The 20,406-nt window shown below is 41.4% G+C and overlaps 1 long non-coding RNA gene across 12 annotated transcripts in view; it reads right to left on the bottom strand.

Moving 5' to 3' along the window:
* The window catches only part of LOC102901148, a 147,604-nt gene that overhangs the window by 68,559 nt on the left and 58,639 nt on the right, over positions 1-20,406 (bottom strand). For all 12 annotated transcript variants that reach the window (XR_006588575.1, XR_006588577.1, XR_006588583.1 and 9 more), the window contains 4 exons: positions 16,474-16,610; positions 13,800-13,927; positions 4,736-4,866; positions 3,966-4,158 (listed from right to left, as the gene is read on the bottom strand). This is a non-coding gene — a long non-coding RNA (uncharacterized LOC102901148). The remainder of the gene's footprint in view (positions 1-3,965; positions 4,159-4,735; positions 4,867-13,799; positions 13,928-16,473; positions 16,611-20,406) is intronic.

The raw sequence follows: 20,406 nt of genomic DNA, 5'->3' as shown, positions 1-20,406 counted from the left end.
TTGTTCATGTGTGAATCTAATCATCTATCCTAGGGGTTAGCAAGCTGTTTCTGTAAAGCCCTGAGAGCAAATACTTTAGGCCTTGTGGGCCACATGGGCTCTGTTGAGACTACCCCATTCTGCCCTTGCAGCATGACACAGCCATCCACAATTCTGTGAATGAATGAATGTGGCTGTGTCCACTCAGCGCACCAGATTTGGCCCACAGTCGGCCAATCTGTGATCTCTTCTAAAGAGTAACAAAAGAGGGGCGCCTGGGCGGTTCAGTCGCTTAAGTGTCCGACTAATGCTCAGGTCATGATCTCCCAGGTGCGGGTTCAAACCCCATGTGGGAGTCTGCACTGACAGCTCAGAGCCTGGAGCCTGCTTTCGATTCTGCGTCTCCCCCTCTCCCTGCCCCTCCCTGCTTGTGTTCTCTCTCTCTCAAAAATAAATAAACATTAAAAAAAACATTTAAAGAATAACAAAAGTGAAAGAAAGTATATGAATACAACTACATGTATGTATGAGCTCAAATATTTAAGAAGCACTTGTAGAAAAAATGCTAGCAGAAACAGCTTTAAAATGTTAACCACATTCTTCTCTGGCTGGTAGAATAGGAACCTTTCCCCCTCCTTATTCCTACAGTTGCACTTTTTATGTATTGAAAATTTGAAAAAGAAATCCTCAAAACCAGTGTCTGAATTTGTGCTTCCATCGGTAAGCTAGAGATTCCCAGGCCAATTTAAGCTTTGAAAACCTTCTTACTTGTGATATTTATATACATTAAAAAAAAAAAAATACTTAATCTTCATCCAAGTCTCCACAATAATAGACTTGTTTTGACATTCAGAAGCTATATTTTGAAATATTTACTTGCTTCTGATCAATTCGGATTATGATTCTCAAACTATTGTTAGTCATTCATGAATGCTTCACTTCGTCCAGAGCTGCTGAAACTTTATGAGGATCGCCTAGAGCCACAATATTGGAAAATGTTGCCTGCTTTCCTAAAGCTCTCTTTAATGACCCGTGTTCTTAACAGCCTCTGTTTAAGTGACAAAAGAGGCAGTGTTGTTAGGAGGGATGTACAGTGCATTGCACAAGTTTACCCTGGCAAGCCGCAGGCCCTGATCTGCAATCCTGTGTCAGCACTTTTCAGTCCCACTAACATGGATACAGATGGGTGTGCGGGCTGCTCCGGGCTCCTCCCGGGGCCAATCAAAACATGGAAAACAAAGGCCTTTATAAGCTCAGCACTGACCACAGTCCCTACAGTGTTGCTAAAGTCACATTTTTCCTTTGACTTTCCATCTACAGAATACCTCTCACCTGAGAGAAATCAGATTGCATTCACAGCCGGGGACTTCGGCCTGTTGTTCTGGGGAGGGGATGTGATTCTTCCCTTCGGGAAAGGGAACATGAAGCCCTTCTCGCTCTTTCTGTAAGAACTTACGAAACAACCCAATAGCTCTCTGAACACAGGATGCAAACCTAGGACACCTAGTCAGCCCAGAGCACGGGCACACAGTTGGACAGACACTATGCAAATAAAGGAAAATGAAGAAAGTGAAGCTGTTATCTGAGACCATTCGAGGGAGAGAAAGATATGCTCGCTCAACTTCACTGGCATCTCCAAAAGCCCTACCTTAGCCACCATAAAAGTCATCCTCTCCAGTCCTTCACCCCACCCATTATTCTCTCTCAGAAAGACTTTTGTGCTATTATAAGAATTTGTCATCATATTCGGGTTTAAATTGACTTGTTTTTGTCTATTTCCCTTATTAGAAATCTGTTCTTTGTGAGGCCAGAGACTATAGTCTCTTTGTTTTCAGTTTTTGTGGCGTGTGGTGCTGTTTTCCATAGTAAAATGTGATAAATATTTGTTGAATCCCTAGATGAATAACAGGATAATTGTAGCAAGACACCAGATTACTAGTCAGACAGTGTGTGTTCTAGTCTGGCCCTACCATCAACTAGTCAGGTGTAAAACAACAAGGTTCCCACTATGATGGGAACACCCACCCCAAACCTCAGGGACCTACATCAGAAAGCATCGACTTTTGCTCATAAGTCTGTACATTTGCTGGGGCTCCACGAGGCTTGGTTCCAGCCAGCCTTCAGGGTAGAGTCAGGTGTCTCCGTATTCTGGGACCGGCCGCCATTTGCGGCATGTTTTCATCTGTTTTCCTCGAGAACGGCAGAGCCACAGAGCGGAAAGCAGAAACACACAAACCTCCCAAAGCCTCGGCTTGGAACTGACACACTGTCACTTGTGCCTACGTTCATTCCACTGACCAAAACGAATCATATGGTCAAGCCCAACCCCAGGGGGGCAGAGAACATACTCCACACAGGATACACCACAGCAAGGATGAGGAGGGAAGGAAGAATTGTGGACAAGCCACATCACCTAGCGCATGACACAAGCAAAATTCAGTTTCAATTTCCAGGAAAAAAAAAAAAAAAAGACTGACAATTCCAGTCCTGATAAGCACAGGGCTCCTCTGAGGGCCAGATGCTCTCATGTAGACATTATGTAATTAAAATTGTTTAACCAAGAGCTAAACATTGTGTAGGCACCAGATAATGATTGAAAATGACCATTGACAGGGTGCCTGGGTGGCTCAGTCGGTTAAGCCTCTGACTTGGGCTCAGGTCATGATCTCACCGTTTGTGAGTTTGAGCCCTGCCTCAGGCTCTGTGCTAATGGCTCAGTGCCTGGAGCCTGCTTCAGATTCTGTGTCTCCCTCTCTCTCTCTCTCTCTCAAAAATAAATAAACATTAAAAAAAATTAAAAAAAGAAAATGACCATTTGCTTTTTCTTATAGAGAAAAAGACTACAATCAAAATACAATATGATCAGGGTGCCTGGGTGGCTCAGTCAGTTAAGCGTCTGTCTTCAGCTCAGGCCATGATCTCACAGTTCGTGAGTTCAAGCCCCATATCGGGCTCTTTGCTGACAGCTTAGAGCCTGGAGCCTGCTTCAAGTTCTGTGTCTCCCTCTCTCTCTGCTCTTCTCCCACTCATGCTCTGTCTCTCTCTCCTTCAAAGATAAATAAAAACATTTAAAAAAATTAAAAAAAAACAAAAAAACAAAAATACAATATGATCATTACTTAACATAAGTTGTGTGTAAAATACTGTGGGAACAGGAGACAGAGTTGTTGAGTTGGCCTGGGTGATGTTCATGATGTTCTGCAAGCTACTTTACAATTAAGGAAGAACCACCATTGTGGAGAACAGGGAAGTGGAAGTGTGTAGGAAGAGAGGAGGCATTAACTTTATCAGTAATATTTCCTTTTTAGGGTAAAAAAGGAAAGATTTGAAGCAAATATGGAAGAAAAGTTGTCATCTGATAAACCGAGATGTTGAGAAAACGGAATCTGTTACATTATTTTCTGTGTATGCTTGAAATATTTTATAACCAAACATCAAAAAATTTTGAATGTTTATTTTTGACAGAAAGAGATAGAGAGATAGTGGGGGAGGGGCAGAGAGAGAGGGAGACAGAGAATCACAAGCAGGCTCTGCAACTGTCAGTGCAGAGCCCGACGTGGGGCTGGAACCCATGAACCAGGAGGTCATGACCTGAGCCGAAACCAAGAGTCCATTGCTCAACAGACTGAGCCACTGAGGTGCCCCCAAACATTAAACATTTTTGAGTTGTTTTAAATTATTTTAAAATTATTCAAAATAATTATTTTAAAATTATTTAAAATTATTTTAAAACAGACAAAGAAGGGAATGAGGATATTCTTGGCAGAAAGAGCACAAGTGGTAGGAAAAGTAACTTGGTCTTAATGGATAATAGTGCGAAAGGGACAATGGTGGAAGAGAGTCAAACGGAAGAATGAGAAGGCACTGTAGTCATTTCTCAGGGCTGCTGTACAGATAAATACTGGGTGGTTTAAAACAGCAGAAATTTATTCTTCCACAGTCCTCAAAGCTAAAAGTCTGAGATCAAGGGATCAGCAGGATTGTACCTTCGAAGGGCGCTGAGAGAAATCTGCTCCATGCCTCTGTCCTAGCTTCGTGATGGTCAGGAATTCTTGGCATTCCTTGGCTTAGAGAAACATCATTCCAACCTCCGTTTCCTTCTTCACATGGCATTCTCCTTGTGTGTCTGTGTCTTCACATGGCCATCTCTGCACCGTCTCTGTGTCCAAGTTGCCTCTTCTAATAAGGACACCAGTCAGGTTGGATTAAGAGCCCACCATACTCCAATATGACCTCACCTTAATTTAACTAATGACATCTGCAATGACCCTATTTCCAAAAAAGATCACATTCTGAAGTACTGAGGATAAGGACCTCGGCAGATCTTTGGGGGAGACCCAATTTAACCCGGAAGAAGAATCAAGATGTTGCCACTACTTTTCTTAGCTATTATTATCAGCATATTTTTGTACTAACTAAAAAATTCACAGGAAGGGCATAGTATGTTGTTAACCAATTGAAAGACCTCCTCAGGGGACCTATGACTTCTCTGACTCTGTAGAGGGAAGGAAATCACACGAACGATGATGCTTTCTGCGTTTCGTCCATTTTACTATTTATTCATGTGCCTCCCAGGCTAACCCACATTATGCTCTGCTTCCCTGCTTCACACCAGCCCACGCTGGGTGACTCACCATCCTGCCCCATCAGTTTCGTCATCCAAAGAAAAAACCCTCTGGCTACTACCACCAGTGTTTTGGACTGCGGTGCTTTGCCCTGGAGTTAATTTTTAACCCCGGGCCCTTCAGAAACTCACTTGCACACCAAGATCCGGCACCAGGGGTCCGCTTCATACTTGGTGTCCAATTTAGGAAACTTCCTCAGGAAGTTCTTCACAATGTATGGGCAGAGTTTTCAGGCGTTCCTGACCTGTTTTCTGGTTTACAACTATAGAAACAGTGAATTACTTCAAATCAGTCATTCGACTACTTGGCCCATGCCTTACCCTAGCCAAATGCTTTTCCCCTCCAACTGTATGATCCAGCTCTTGTCAATTTCTCTATCCCCCCCATTTCACTCCACCCTCTCCTTTGCTCCCTATTCTTAAAATCGTCTTCCTTTTGTCCTTTTCACCTCCAGGTCATTCCACAAGGTTCTCCCTCCAGCTCCTCAAATGTCTACCCTTTCTCAACCTTCACTCTCGGTGGTCGAATATCACTTCTTTGGAGAGGTTTTCTCTACCCCTCTCTCTACCCCTCTTCCCTAAAACAGCTTCCTCACATTCTCAGACTTACTGTGGCATTTATTTTCTTCTAGATTTCTTTGTTCAGTTCATTATTTACCGGCTTATTGTATGTCTCCTTTAAAAAATGAGATCCTCTGTCTATCTAGTTCAGGAATAGCCTCTGCTGCTCATACAGCACCTGGCACATAATAGGTGCCTAGTAAATATAAATTGAATGAACAGAATAAAACGCTGAGCTTCCCAAAATCGTTACAAGTTTGGGGTCGAAGCAGGAAATGTAGGTCCCTTGCATTACTGGCCTGTTAGTGCTGGTGTCCTAGGCCTCTGGTTCTGTTTGCTGAGTTACTGACACTTTATTGTAAATCCCTTATCTTGAGTTTTTGACTCAGTTCCAAAGTTCTGGATTCCAGACCCTGCTTATAAGAGACAGGGACCTAAAGAACCAGCTGGTCTTCTCCCTCTCTCTCCCTGCACTCGAGCTTTTGCGTGCCGGATATTGTAACTGCTGCTCCTATCCGCCTTGACCCCAAACCCGCCAAAGTCCTTCTCGTCTGACTCAGTTCCTGTCCTCCTTCTCTCTTGTGCCTACCTTTCCACTATAAACCTTCTTTCTTGTTTCTACCCCAAACATGCCATGATGATAAGCATAAAGGAATGGTGAATCTGAACACATTTTTAGAAGCTAATCGTTCCAACTCACGGTGGCCTCTATTGGAGGCTTGTGCAAAACTGCTAGTATATCTGTGTCACTAAATACAAATAAATGTCCACATCAATCTATGCGTTTGCCAACACCAATATAGATAGGGACTAAAGCTGCGAGGTTTTCACGTTTGGGTACTTTTAGACAACTTTTAGACAACTTTCGGGTATAATTGAGACCAATTATAGGATTGATAAGGGGCATGCCTTGAAGACTCTTCTCTGTAAACCTAATTATATCACTTTCCTTAAAATCCAGTGTCCAGAAAGCATTTGAGAAAAGCTACTTTGAGTTGCCTGGATATTTTCCAAGCTCTGGATACCATAGTTAGTCACATGGAATGTGGAATGGGCTAGACGTTTTGGAATTGTTCTTGTTAAACTGGTGTAAGCGATTGACCCAAAAGCTTTAATAATCATTATTTGTTTAACGAGTTCCTGTGAGGAAAGCTATGCAGTTGTCTTGTGAAGTAGCTTCTTAAAAAGCTTTTATTTTGTCTGGATATGATAAGAATCATTACATGGTATGTCTAACCGATGAGTTAGTGCTCTTTCAGTGCATAGAAACTTCTATGGGAAAAAGAATTAGACAATAAGCACCAATGACTTAATACATGCCATGTTTCCAATTCAATTTGCTTTGATAAAAATCTAATAATCTCCAGGAACACAAATATTTATCTACAGTGATTGGACAGTCGGTTAAAATAGGCATTCTCGGTCCCTTCAAAACATTCATTTGTCCTTTATACGACCCACACATTGTCAAGAGGTTAATAATGTTGAAAAATTCCTGTGGTGTTTTTAGTTTTTGTGCTATCTGGCACAGAAACATCAGGATCCTTAATTTTGTTTTCAACATAGCATATTCCTTATTCACAATCAATGCTCCTCTGTCTTAATCAACAAAATAGGAAACAGATTTTTAAATTCTGAAATCACTATAAATTCATAGCATTTTTCCTTTGAAGTAAAATATTTTACATGACTATAGTGAAACAGGAAAAGAATTTGTTTGATCAGAAGGCTCAACAACTAAAAGAATAATAATTTGTCTTCGGAGAAACAGATCAAGATTTTAAAGGTAAACAGGTATTATTTAAGAATTTGGTAAAAATGATTTTTAAATGTGCTAGGTTTTATGTTATAGAATGTGTTTCAGAATATAATTCAGCCCTAAATACAATTACATACCACATTGCCTGTGTGCAAATATTATTCTTTCCTATTTAGACATTGTTTTAAGTATGACATTCTACCTTAGTAGCAAATATCCTGGCTCCACAGTAAAATGTACCTTAAAAAAGATAAGTTATCTGCTCCAATAAAACCATGGCAGATAAACCCTTTCGTTGAATATGTCAAGCACATGTTAAATCATAAAATCTCATAGGACTGACTGTAGAAGATACCTGCATACAAGGTTCCTATCTTTATATACATTAGATCTCTAATACGTTTCAAGTAAGCCTTTGAAAAAAGAATAATTTATAATTCGTAAGATGTGGCAATTAATATTAGACATCAAATTCAAAAGCATAGATGGGCTTCACTTCTTTCAATAAATCTCAGGTGTCTAGAAGAAAAGTACAATGGGAAGAAAACGCCGTGGATCAAAACAGTGGGTCAAGAGGAACGAACCCAATTCTAACCCATCAGAGAGATGGAAGACTCCAGAAACAGGATGCTGTATAAGCCTCCCATTAGTCTGTATGATAAGCATGTTGCTATTAAAAAGCAAAGCAACTGACCACCATTTCTCTTAAAGCATGTGAGGGAGCCTAGAGATGTTTCCATTGTCCCCATCTGTCCCCAGCTTCTTGTTTGGACTTGAAATCTCCTCCATTACCTTTATTTACCTAATCCACTGACCACCCCTCCTCTCATATCTACCGCTATTTTCTCACCTCCTTAACTTCCTTCAAAGTGATCTTGCCCCATGGGCCCATCCTGATCAACCCCAACCAACCATGTTCATGCCTTTCCCTATTTTTATCCCTACAGTTTCACTCTCAGGCACAACTCCTCTGCTCAAGGCTATCTTGCCTTGGGTCCATGTTCAGCAGCTGGTGTGTGTGTGTGTGTGTGTGTGTGTGTGTGTGTGCACGCATGCCCACGTGCCACAGCTTGTATTTCAGGGTAACCGTTCTCCCTGTGCTCAAACCCCAGCTCTGCTCTTCTGTTGTGAGGTACGTCAACTAAACCCATTAAGCTTCGATGCTCCCTTTCTGTAAAGTGAGGATTATAATGGAATTTACCTAGTAAGGATATTTTGAAGACAGAAGAGGTAATGCAAGTAAATCACTCAATACAGTGCTGGTAAAGAGTAAACACATAATAAATACTGGTTTTTATTATTCTTATTGTATTTATTATTTCATCTACACAGAGGCAATTCTCTTCAGTGTGGACGCAAAATATTTTATATTACTTAGTATCACCTGTAAATTTGGTGACTGCACTGTTTGAACTAAAATTGGGACAAATCCAGAAAATCACACGTACTTATGCAGGAAAGAAACAGAAGCAGTGAAATAAAAACAGTACCAGGTGATTTGAGATGGGGAAATCACTGTGTCCCTAAGTCCTGTGCTATGCTTTTCTAATAAAATTGAGTCCTCCAAGAAAAGTATGCTGGGTCTACACAAGTGAAGTGAAGGACTAATTGGTTTGGGGTTGGATTCTGAATTCGCAGACAAGTTAGAACAAGCTTTTTCCCCCCTGCATGGGATGCATAAATACAGACACCTGTGCAGTGTACTAGGTTATTGCTGTTAAAGAAAACCTTATCTTCTCTTCCGACAATTTGTTGTGAGGACAATGTCAGGAAGAAAACCTTCCCAGTACCAGGGTGGGAGGGGCCAGCAGACAGAACAAAGTCGTGAAACAGACTTATTATCATGTGAAAACCAGAGCTGGAAGGAAGTTTTTGATAGAGCTGGAACCCCTGTTGCCAAGGAAAATGGGCCAGGAGGTCTATGATATCTAAGGTCTTCAGTAATTGTATCTGAGAGCAGACTTGTAACAAATGCTTTCAAGTCTGTCAACTGGATTGCTTTGGAAAATCCCAGCTGAACTCTTAGAATCTCATCTGCCTAATTCCAATTTTGCCAATATTTTAAATGTGTATATAGTATAAGAACCAGGGCTTTCTGAAACCCTGCCATTAAGGTAATACCAGAGGAGGAGACAGAGAGGGGAGCAGGGAAGGTGTGTGGCTGAAGGTTGGTGGCACAAGAAGGCAGCTCCAACAGATACGGACTATGACAGAATGGCCTTCTATGCTTTTTAAAGGGAATTTCCAGGATAGACACACCTCACAGACAAATCTAAGTATGGCAATACCTTCCTCATTTTCTATAATCCATGCCTCTGTTCTCAAGCATTTATGTGGATAATTGAAAAATGACGGTATATCGGGGCCTGGTGGCTCAGTCAGTTAAGCATCCGACTTCGGCTCAGGCCATGATCTCATGGTTCGTGGGATCCAGCCCCACGTAAGGCTCTGCGCTCAGAGCTCAGAGCCTGGACCCTGCTTCGGATTCTGTGTCTCCCTCCGTCTCTGCCCCTCCCTGCTTACACTCTATCTCTCTCAAAAATAAATAAACATTGAAAAATTTAAGAAAAATGACAGTATAACACATTTCTTTCCTTGAGTCTCCATTTCCCTAAAGGCAGATGAGCTTCAATACTGAAGACAAATGCTCCATGTGGCAAAGGACAGTCATGTCTCAGGTAATCCAGTGATCTCATCCTGATAGCCCGGCCCTACCAGTGCCCTTCCCAACAACCCTGAATGGAAGCAACACCCATGCACCCATGGGAATAGAATGGCTCCAAATGGCCTTTTGTTTTCATGCTCCTAATCTTCAGAGTCCTCATGCTCTTCTCTTGACCTTGCTTTGTTTCCAAGGTGAAATATTTATATTCCTACTGTACCTTATTTTGATAGCTGGTTTATGGTGTCTCTCATTATGCTCTTTAAGATGTCATTACTGATAACCCATTAAGACTTTGTATTGGAGGAAAAAAATATCCATCCTGTACTGGGACAAGAACTAGGGCCTAAAAGGTAAAAAGCATATGTATGGTCCATTATCTACTCACCATCAAATGCAGACACACCATCCATAATTTATGCCAACATATATAGAGTATATAGAGAGCATAAAACTAGGGCATGAATTATTATTATTGTTGTTTTGAGAGAGAGAAAGAAAAAAAGAGAGAGTGGGGTAGGGGCAGATGGAGAGGAAGAGAGAGAATCTCAAGTAAGCTCCACGTTCAGCACAGAGCCCAACTCAGGGTTCCATCACATGACCCTGGGATCATGACCTGAGTCAAAATCAAGAGTCAGATGCTTCACCAACTGACCCACCCAGGTGCCCTAAGGCAGAAATTATTGAAGCCAGGTCCAGGTACCCAGTTCTTCAATATACTGTTCAATATACTGTTCTCTCCACTGTAGTGTATGCTTGAAAATTTCCATCACAAAAAACTTCAGAAATATATATGGGATCCGAGAGACAAACTCAGAAAAGAAAAAAAAAGTGATCTGAATGATATTCTCTGATGTTAGATTACTGTAGGCAGCATTCCTATGCTTAGGAGACCTCCAGTGTTCCTCTCTGCAACCTTGGGAAGCTCGTGGGAGGAAGAGGGGTGTTTATTTTTAGTGTATGTTACTTTAGTGAGTGCCCAGTTTTCTTGCTGAGGTGGTCCAGGCACGAAATGCTATGTATTTGATTTTTTCAAACTACATGGCGGCAAGGAAATAAAAGTGTAAAAGCTTCGGTATTGGACAGACTAGATTCAAACACTCTTAGGGTACAACTTGGGAGCAATTACTAATTTCTCTGACCTTTCATCCCCTACAAAGTAGAGTTAATATCAGTTTCACAAGGTTAGTATAGAAAAAGTGCCTACCGATAGGTCTAGCAAATAACAGATTGTCGATGCATTCTCATTTCCTTCCTACTTGTCATATTTTCAGCTGCCAGTCATATAGCATGTTGAAAAAATTCCAAAGACTTTCTAGATATAACTTGGAAACCTTTTCAGTTCTCCAAAACACCAGCAAAATCTTGGCATATCCAGTCACTGCACATTATTAATAGTAGAGCTATTAATAGACAAGGAACCCACGCCTTTAGATAGACACCAGATTGTGTGGTGTTATTAGAAAGGACAATAAACTCTCAGTTAGGGACATGAATTCTCATCTCCACTCTCTCACTAAGAAGCATTGCCTTTAAAAGGGATACCTAGCCATCTCCTGTCCTTGGAGAAGAAATTTTTCTAAAGCATTTTTGAGCCCCCAACTTTCTAAAACGGAGAGAATGATAAGCATAGAAACAGACTAAAATATATATGCCATTAATAATTTGGTATGTTACTATACTAAATAGACATCAGTTTGATTGTCCTCAGGTATGAGAAACACCCTTATTAGATTTTGACAAAGTAAAAGCACTATACAAATATGAGGTTTTGACTCTGGATCAAATGGCCTTGGCCAGAGGCCACTGCAAATAGTTCTGTTGTGTGATTATTACTGTTTTTACTATGATGAAAGCGGGATTATGAATTTAACGCAATAAATAGCTGCAAAGTAGCTAAAGCTCAGTATAGAGAATAATTAACAGTGTGGGACATCAGCAGGCCCCTGGCCTGGCCCCGTGCTTACCGTGGCCTTGGCAAGTTACAGTTGCTTGATTGCTACAATAAAGCATACCCTGTCTTTAAAAGTTGTTAGAAGTTAAATGAGACAATGCTGGTAAAATGTTCCTGGTATTACTAAGTGCCTAAGAATCTATTTTCTTCATGAATTTCCACTTTGGAAATATTATATCAGTACTTTATCAATCAGGTTGATTTTCTGGAATTAAAATTCAAAATTTTACTTTTCATATTTATGAGTCATTCACTGTTACATGTGTATGTGTGAGAGAGAGACAGAGACACAGAGATTACACATTTATAGGGTTTCAAAAAACAGCAAAATCTTAATTAAATAGCAAGAGGACAGTATTCAGCTGAGCTGAGCAGTCATGAGGGCAACATGGAACTCACAGACAGACTAGAGGGAGTTAAGGAGTGGGTGACTCTCAGTAAGAAACTGCTTCCTTCCATCAAAAGTCACAGATGTCTCTACAGCCTTTGCCACCACAGCCCCGGTCACAGGCAAGTTGTGCACGCACATCAGTCAAGGCGATAATGCAAATCACCCTTGAACAACAAAGAAGTCACATCTCCAGCATATTCCATATCTGAAGAATTGAAAGCTAAGAAAAGAAAGAGCCTGCACAAGGCATGTAAACACAGTTGAAGGGTCTACATTTGAGATGCTACATTTTGAACAATTGCCGGAGACAGCATTCTCTTCCATGGAAAATCAAGCTTTCATTCAAGAGAGTGACCCATAAAACCTAGACAGTGCTGGATGGGACCCAGCACTCTGCTACTGACACAGAGCAGCAGGTGACCCAAAACCCAGAGGACAGGAAGAAACCAACACACAAATGGAACCACCCAGACCCAGCCTTCCTCCGACCTCATTTATCATAATCTTAATGGATGGGGACAGAGGACAAGCCGCTGCTGGTGTGTGCTGTTTTTGCTACGTGTGAATTCAAGGCACAGATGAATCTATGTATTTCCACCGTTTAGGCTGAGGTCTTCTCAAAGATGGCCTGCAGTTTTGTTTTTTTTAAAAAAAGAAAAAAATCAGGTGAACTGGACTGATAACCACACAACATTTGCAGAGAAACACCCATGACAAACGATGGCCAGACAGCCTAATCCTATCTGAGGGCACCACCTCTGATGTGTACACGACAGGTATTGATTTTGGCCCTGACAGTCTTCAGCCTCTCACCACAAGACGGGATTTGGAAACCTCAGGCAAGCTGGCTGTCTTTCCCTAGGGGCTCAGTATCATCGCCGGGGACTCCCGGGGAAGAACAGACCCCAGGGCTTTTACTATTTGAGGACCAAGGGATTATCTTCCTGTCTCCGCTCCAAACTGAAAAAGCAAATCGTCTACCTTTACGTTTCTTCTGGCTCATAAATCTTCCTCAATGTTTCCCTCATTTTTCTTCTTCCTTTCTCTCCTCACAGTTTCTTTTCCCAAAGCCATTCATCTTGTCCTCACCTCCTATCAACCAGGAAATCATTTAGCTGCTGAGATGGGTGGCCCCAGTTTACTTTGTTTTAAAGATAGACTTACCCCCTAGTGGAATCCCTGCCAGAAAGCCTGCTCCACCGCCGCCCCCACGGCCCCGCCGCCCTCACCTCCTCATCCTTGAGTAAGAAAACCCAGACATTTATCTGGGCCTGCAATTGCCCTTGCCGGAGGAGCCAGAACCTCCCAGACAAGGGAGGAAATGCTGTAGACAATAGCTGAAGCCACTCGGTCCACAGCACTCAACTTTTCAACCACACCCATTGGTGGAATTTGTTACCGGTAAACACGCATTGCTCTAAGCACCATTATTTGTTAGAGATGAAAGGGAAAAATCATCTGCTCCTGAAGTCAGCCCAGCTCTTACAGATGATTCTGGATCTGATACACATGAAAAGTCGATATTTGTGCTTCTCTGAGCCAGAAACTAGACAGGGAAGCCCTTTGCTACCTAAAGATTGCCCTTTTCTCTGTACCTGGAGCCCAGTTGGTCTGCTGAAACTCCAGGATGGGCAATGACTTCAAATCAGATTGTCAAGTAATGAGGGCAGGGAACATGAGAAACCTGTGCAACACTGCTTGGAAACCTTATCAAAATTCCCTTTAAGAATTACATGGTGGTTCGAGTTAGCCTTACAAAATTACATTTAACCTAAGTAAAATGATAATAAGAATAGTGAAGAGTACAGAAAAAGAACAATGAGAGTACCAGCGATGATCCACATCCTGAGGGGGTCCTTCCTGACTCACCCAGCCTGTCTCCCCATAGGTGAAGCTGCTACCTGTCAGAACTTGCAACACTCTCTTGGGATCCTCTTCCCTTTCGTGGTATCTCTCAACTTAGTCCAGCAGCCATAGCTCCAACCTCTCTCCAGGAACTGGCAAATAATGAGCAAATCATTCAGTCAATGTATTGCATTCAATGTATTTCAAATACTTTACAGTTCTGTGTAGGGTCTTCAAAGTCAGCATAACCCTGTTACGTTTCTATCTCTTCCATGGTAAACGCTCTGTCTTTTAATGACGGATTTGATTTTTCCAATAGCCAAGAGGTGTTCATAGCCAGTCCCTCTGGGAAATAAAATTGGTTATCAAGCGAGATAAAATATTTTCTGCTAAAAATAAAGTGTACTCTATTTTTTTAATGTTTATTTATTTTGAGAGAGTACAAGTGGGGGAGGGGGCAGTGAGAGGGGGAGAGAGAATCCCAGGCAGGCTCCACACTCAACACAGAGCCCCACGGACCATGAGATCATGACCTGAACTGAAATCAAGAGTCGTGTGTTCAACCAACTGAGCCACACAGGTGCCCCCAAAATATACTGTAAAATAATGTGTGTGTGTGTGTGTGTGTGTGTGTGTGCGTGCGTGTGTGTGTGTGTGTAATAAATTGGCTCTGAAAGATGTTTCCACTGGTAGGTTTAAATATGTTTTATACCAGTAGGTATGAAAAGTTTCCAAGGGTCACAGCTCTGAAGGACAATTCACATTTGGATATACACATTATGCTATGTTTGCTTTAAAAGATTGATTATTTTATAGCTACAATTCATAAAGCCTGTGGTCATAAAACACCTCCCTCTATCTTGGAGGCAGACTACACTTGTACAAATAATGTTATCAGGTTCTAACTCAGCTAAGACCACTTCTGGCCCTAAACATGGCTAGACTCCATTCCACTCTCAAGTAGCCAGGACCACAGGATCTATTCCCAAACATGACTTCTGGCTTACACAGGAAAATAAAAAAGGAAATTTCATTGCAAAGGAACCAATCCTGTAAAAGGATAAGAAGTCACTAAAAAATCAAAACAGCTTCAACCATAGAAAAAAGCTTAATATTGGTTTGGGGGCATTTTTGTCAATTACAAAGGGCTTTTAAAGAGAGAGGCAGCAACTTTATCTCGATACCACATCTGCCACTTGCCAAGGTGTGGCATCCATCTCCAATAACCCTGCTTTGTCACCATCCAGCTCCAACGGACTCAACGGTGCCCTTTGTCACTTGCGAGTCTCACTCCTCAAATCTGCTGCTTGCTACTTGAAAAGCTCCTAATCTACAATTTCGTATTCTGTGCCCACAGCCTCCACGTTATGTTTACTCATTCTCTTCTTAATTCTCTAAAAAGTGGGATTCTGGTTTCCAGAAATAAAGACTGGACTTGAGACGGATTCAATTCTTGGCTTTTAGTTGTGGCCTCAGAAAATGTCATTAAACTTCCTAAGTCTTTCCAAATAAAAAAGAAACTATTATAGGCTGTCCTAAATTATTTAATATATATTCCTTAAAAACTGAAAAAAAAACATGACTATATAAGGCAAGTGTTTATGAGTTTGGTGTATTTTCGTCTGCATATGTTACATACATAAGTTTTATGACGTGGGAACATAGTATAATATTTATTGTTGTGCTGTGTGCTTTGCTTCCCTTTACAAGATTACCAGTAATGCAGCCTCTGCTTATACATGTCTTTGCAGTGACCAAGAGCCACATAATTGTGAAAGTAATCCCTTCTGTTGTGGCTGCTGAAATGCTGGCATTGTATCTGATATTGAGAGGTCCTCCCCATTTTGGTTTTAGATCTTCCTCCCTCTACCTGCATACATTTGCCCTCCTGCGGTCTTCTAGAACAACACATATAAATCTAATCCCTTTGCCATATGACAACCCTAAAATATTGAAAGTGAGCTTTCATATCTCTCCAGCTCTTTTCTTCTCCGATCTGAGTAGCCTTGGTGTTTTTGTTTTTCTTTGTCCATTTCTCCTCTGACGTTATTTGTGGGTCCTTGGTCGTCCTCACCATAGCATGTGCCAACTCTAGCTTCTCACACCCCTGAGGCCTCCTTCAGTTCCATCTCTCACCTGAAACCCTTACCCTGTCAGTGTAAACTCCTCTCTCTCCCCCAACTTCTACTGAACTTCATTCTGTTTTCATAGGTCTCCTCATCTAGGCTGTAAAAGATATGTCTTGGATTTCTTTTGGAACAAACCACTACCCACTTTTCACCTCTGCCATCATCAACCTCATAGGAGACTGTCTCAAAGCTACCTTTAGATTCTTTTGGTTGACTTTGGCAGTTATTTCCTTTTTTTTTTTTATGTAACCAATACATTTTCTGTGCATTGTTGCAACCTTTAGAACAGTCTCAAAAGCTAATAAACTAATCAAAATGCTTTATGAAGTGGAAAAAGGAAGGATCAAACATAAAGAGAATTGTATTCATCATCTGGGCCCAGTTTTATTTTCTTTAATGTGCATATGTATACATAGTTGTCAAAATGACTACTCTGGAGCCCAACTGCTAAGGTTCAAATCCCTATCACTTAATAGCTCTGTGTCCTCTCTTTACTTCTGTTTCCTCATCTGTAAAATGGGGATAATAGAAACCGCCTCATGAGGTTGTTATGAAGATTTCACGATTACCAGTAATACGTGGGAAGTGCCCAGATCAGTAGTTGGCACTAGGCAAGCAAATGTTTGCTACTGTGATGCTGAAGAGGACAATGATCTAGGCGCTCGGGAAAATCACTTTTCATCTTTCCAGGTCTCAACTCCCTAACCTGTAAAACGAGAAGGAAAAAGGATTAAATGCTTCCAACTGTGATAGTGACAACTGTACGATCCTAGAGCCCTTGACATTTTACAAAGCACGTCCATATGCAGCAGCTCACCGGGAAACACTCATCAGTAGCCCATGCTTTCAGTATACCTGACTTGCTGAAACAGCTGACCAATGTACTGGAAAGTCTAAATACTGACTCTGGGCCCTGGCCTCCATTTAGCAGAAAGATCCAAAGTCCTCAAATAGCTTATGCCTTCTCCAGTATCTGGCTTGCTATCTGCAAAATAATTCACCTTGAAAATCTGGACTACCAAATGGCATGTAAGAAACTGGAAAGAGGCAGGCAACGAATAAAACAAGGCAAGGATATTTATGGAGTATCTACAATATAGATCATTATAATGTCAATCCCATTAAGCCCTCGCAACAACCCGCGTGGAAGGTTTTACTACCCATATTTCTGAGATGATTTCCTCATAGAGGCTCAATACGAGTGCCAAAGTCACACAGTTACTAAGTTGAAATCAGGTTGGAAGTCTGACTGAGCTCAAAGCTTGAGCTCATGCTAAAGTTCCACACTGTCTCCCTGAGATTTGCAATCTACAAGGATTGGGATACTGGTTGCCATTTTAACTTCTCTGCTCAACCTTAAGCCCACTGAAAGGTTTTGTTCGATAAATGGTGCCAAGAACATGATGAGGTATTTTATCATAACAACTGGCCTATAGGTGGCAATATTTTCCACTCGCGACTGACCCAATCCAGCACTCATCACGAAAGCCTCAATGCAAAAATGTCACTGTATTTTGAAGGCACCCTGAGACAGCTCTACCTCACAAGTCCACCCCGTAAGCGATCCAGACAGCTATTGAGCAATGACATTTCTTCCATATTTACAGTGTAACAGAGAACAAACACGTCTAAACCATGATCATTGTTCCATATAATAAATATTGTCATTGAATGAGCTCAGGCCACTTTTTTTTTTGTTCTTGTTCTTCCTCGTTTATTTCCCACCAACACATTTTATTGCTCCCTGGCTTGATGGCTGCTAGCCCTGAGGGCACGTGAAAGTGAAGTCAGCAGAACTGTTGCTGAAAAGTCTCCAGTTGGTCAACAGACTTGCTTGCCCATTCAAAGGAAGTAGCATGAAAGTGAGGGAGCAACGAAGCCATGGTCTTGAGATCCCAAAGATATCACTGTGTTTGGCAAACTCCACCGAACTAGAACGTTTGGCCTTAAATAAGTGAAATTATAATTATATGTTAAGCTACATCTACATCAGGGGCTCCTGGGTGGCTCAGTTGGTGAAGTGTCCAACTCTTGATTTCAGCTCAGGTAGTGATCTCAAGGTCTGTGAGTTAATTCAAGCCCCGAATCAGGCTCCCCGCCTGATGTGTGGAACCTGCTTGTGATTCTCTTTTCCTCGTTCTCTGCCCCTTCCCCGCTGTCTCCCTCTCTCTAAATGAATAGATAAACCCTAAATAAAAAAAAATTTTTTTTAAAGCTACATCTACATTATCTTCATGGTCATTTTAAGAGACAGTTACCTGATGCCAGGCAGGGTACACTATATATTACTCTGTTTGGGCCTCACATGTAATCTTGTGAGGTAGGCACAGTTGTTATAACCATATTTAATGAGGAAACTGAGGCACAGAAATGTTTTGTAGTGTTCTTATTGCCATAGAACAAAACAATGGTAGCATGAGGATCCACACGCCAGCAGCCAACCTCCAATGCCCATGCTTTTTCAAAGCAAGTTTCTGATTGCTTCTGGAAAATGGTAAGATACTCAAGTGCATGCCCATAAGCAGAACCATTTAGTTTAATAGTTTTCATGAGATTTCCCAATCCATTTAAACAATCCTGTACCAAGCAGTTAGTGTGATGAAAATGAACGCGATCTGCGTATGCTAAGAAAACCAAAGCCACGGTGATCAAATGAATTTCCTCTGTAAGGTCACTTCACATACCTATTAGATTGATCACACACAGCATTTGAGATGGAATTACTCTGAGAATTTTTGGTATGGCTGGAGCTAACTTATGGTGAGTGTACTTAAGGGATTACATTTGATTCTTACCATGACTTTTAGTCAAAGTATCTGACAATGAGATGAATAGCTGTTAGAAAGGAAAGGTAAAGAGAAAACTGTCAGCCCACAGAACAACTTGTCACTGATTTGTTTCAGAGGCTTGAATTCATAACTCTTCTTCCTCTTTTTAACTCCACAAAGGTCCTTCTCCTTCCAGAAAGTTCCTCTTCCCAAAGCCAAGGACTGATAAGGAATGAGGACAGAATATCAGGTGCCTTGTTGTCTCAAGTGGCTTATTGACATCGCTAAGATTTTTCAGACTGGGTAACACCCATTTAGCTTATTATGCCCCTCATGGCAATAATCTTTAGTACTTTCTCCCTGAGAAGGAGTGAAGTACAGTGGAGTCGGATGATCCCATTATAAGAGCTAATTGTATGTGGCCACAAAATACAACTGAAAGGCAAAAGGGGACAATGGCTTGTAACAAGGAAGCTAGGAGACCCCACCTGGGGCAATGCTCCCTATGTTATACCCATATCCGTCAAGGAGGCATGACAAATGGAAGATGGCACAGCCCTAGGGGTTGGAAGGTCCAGATCTGAGTACCACTCACCCTATGATCTTGGGCAAGCTCCTTTTCCTGTTGAGGCTCCAGTTGTCTCACTGTTTTAAGGGATAAAACCTCACCCAGAGGGTCGGGAGACACTGAGGAGATTTCATTCTGGCAGATATCGGTCACTCTAGGGATCTATGTCAATGTTAGCTGTGAGTTGATTCTTCAGAGTTCTGGCCTTGCCTCTCACTCTATCCAAAAGCTTGCCCTTGATCTTTGCACCTCTTCCCAAGCCCAGAAGAGGTAAAGATTCGACATTGCCTTGGGTGTGATCCCAGGCAGTCTTATTAATCAACATGACTTCCTGTTTCCCTACAGTGAGAAGAGAGGAGGGAAGCAAGGTCTGAGGAGAGTGGCAGGGGCCACACCAAGCGAGGACCTCAGCAGGGACAACAAGAGCCTGCTCAAGCTGAGTCAGTCCAGTGTTTTTTCCTGTTAAATGATTCACATGCTGAGGCAAATCGGTCTGAGATGTGCACACTCTTCTTTGCCTTTCATGACCTTCCAAATGAGTTGGTGATTTTTGTTTTTGTTTTTCCTATTTCACTTCTCTTTCCTTGGAAAAATGATTGTACTGTTTTCATTCTAGGTTGAGGTCCCCCCAACCCCCACCCCCTGTCATTTCAATGTTTGGGGTGGAGCGGCGGTCATATCAAAAAAACACGGTGCTAATACATGACATTAAAGCCACTTAAATGTCCATTTTAATTGTTATTCATATTCCCTAAGCTTCTTGTGTTTTTTTAACTCAAGTAGGTTAAATTATAAATAAAATCTCATTGCATATTATATACAATAAAGTCTGAGTCTTTAAAAATCAAGCTCTAAATAGATGAATTTTCCATATGTGTCTTAAAAGGCTTATTGTTGTACACAACCAAGACTTTTTTCAGTTATTTTGAATGGGAATTCCTTCTGGAATACATAACAGAAAAAACATTTTTCTTCTTAACAAAATTAAAACTTTGATTCATTATTAAAAGCCATAATCCCCCCCGTTCATGCTCTGTCTCTCTCTGTCCCAAAAATAAAAAACGTTGAAAAAAAAATTAAAAAAAAAAAAGCCATAATCCCTAAATCCTTTTAACACTCCTGGACACCATTTTGTCCTCCTCTCATGTTTAAGTGAGGTCAGTTGT

Source organism: Felis catus, chromosome D4 (genome assembly GCF_018350175.1).
Source record: "Felis catus isolate Fca126 chromosome D4, F.catus_Fca126_mat1.0, whole genome shotgun sequence".
In the NCBI taxonomy this organism is placed as follows: Eukaryota; Metazoa; Chordata; class Mammalia; order Carnivora; family Felidae; genus Felis; species Felis catus.
This window is presented reverse-complemented; position numbering and strand designations above follow the sequence as displayed.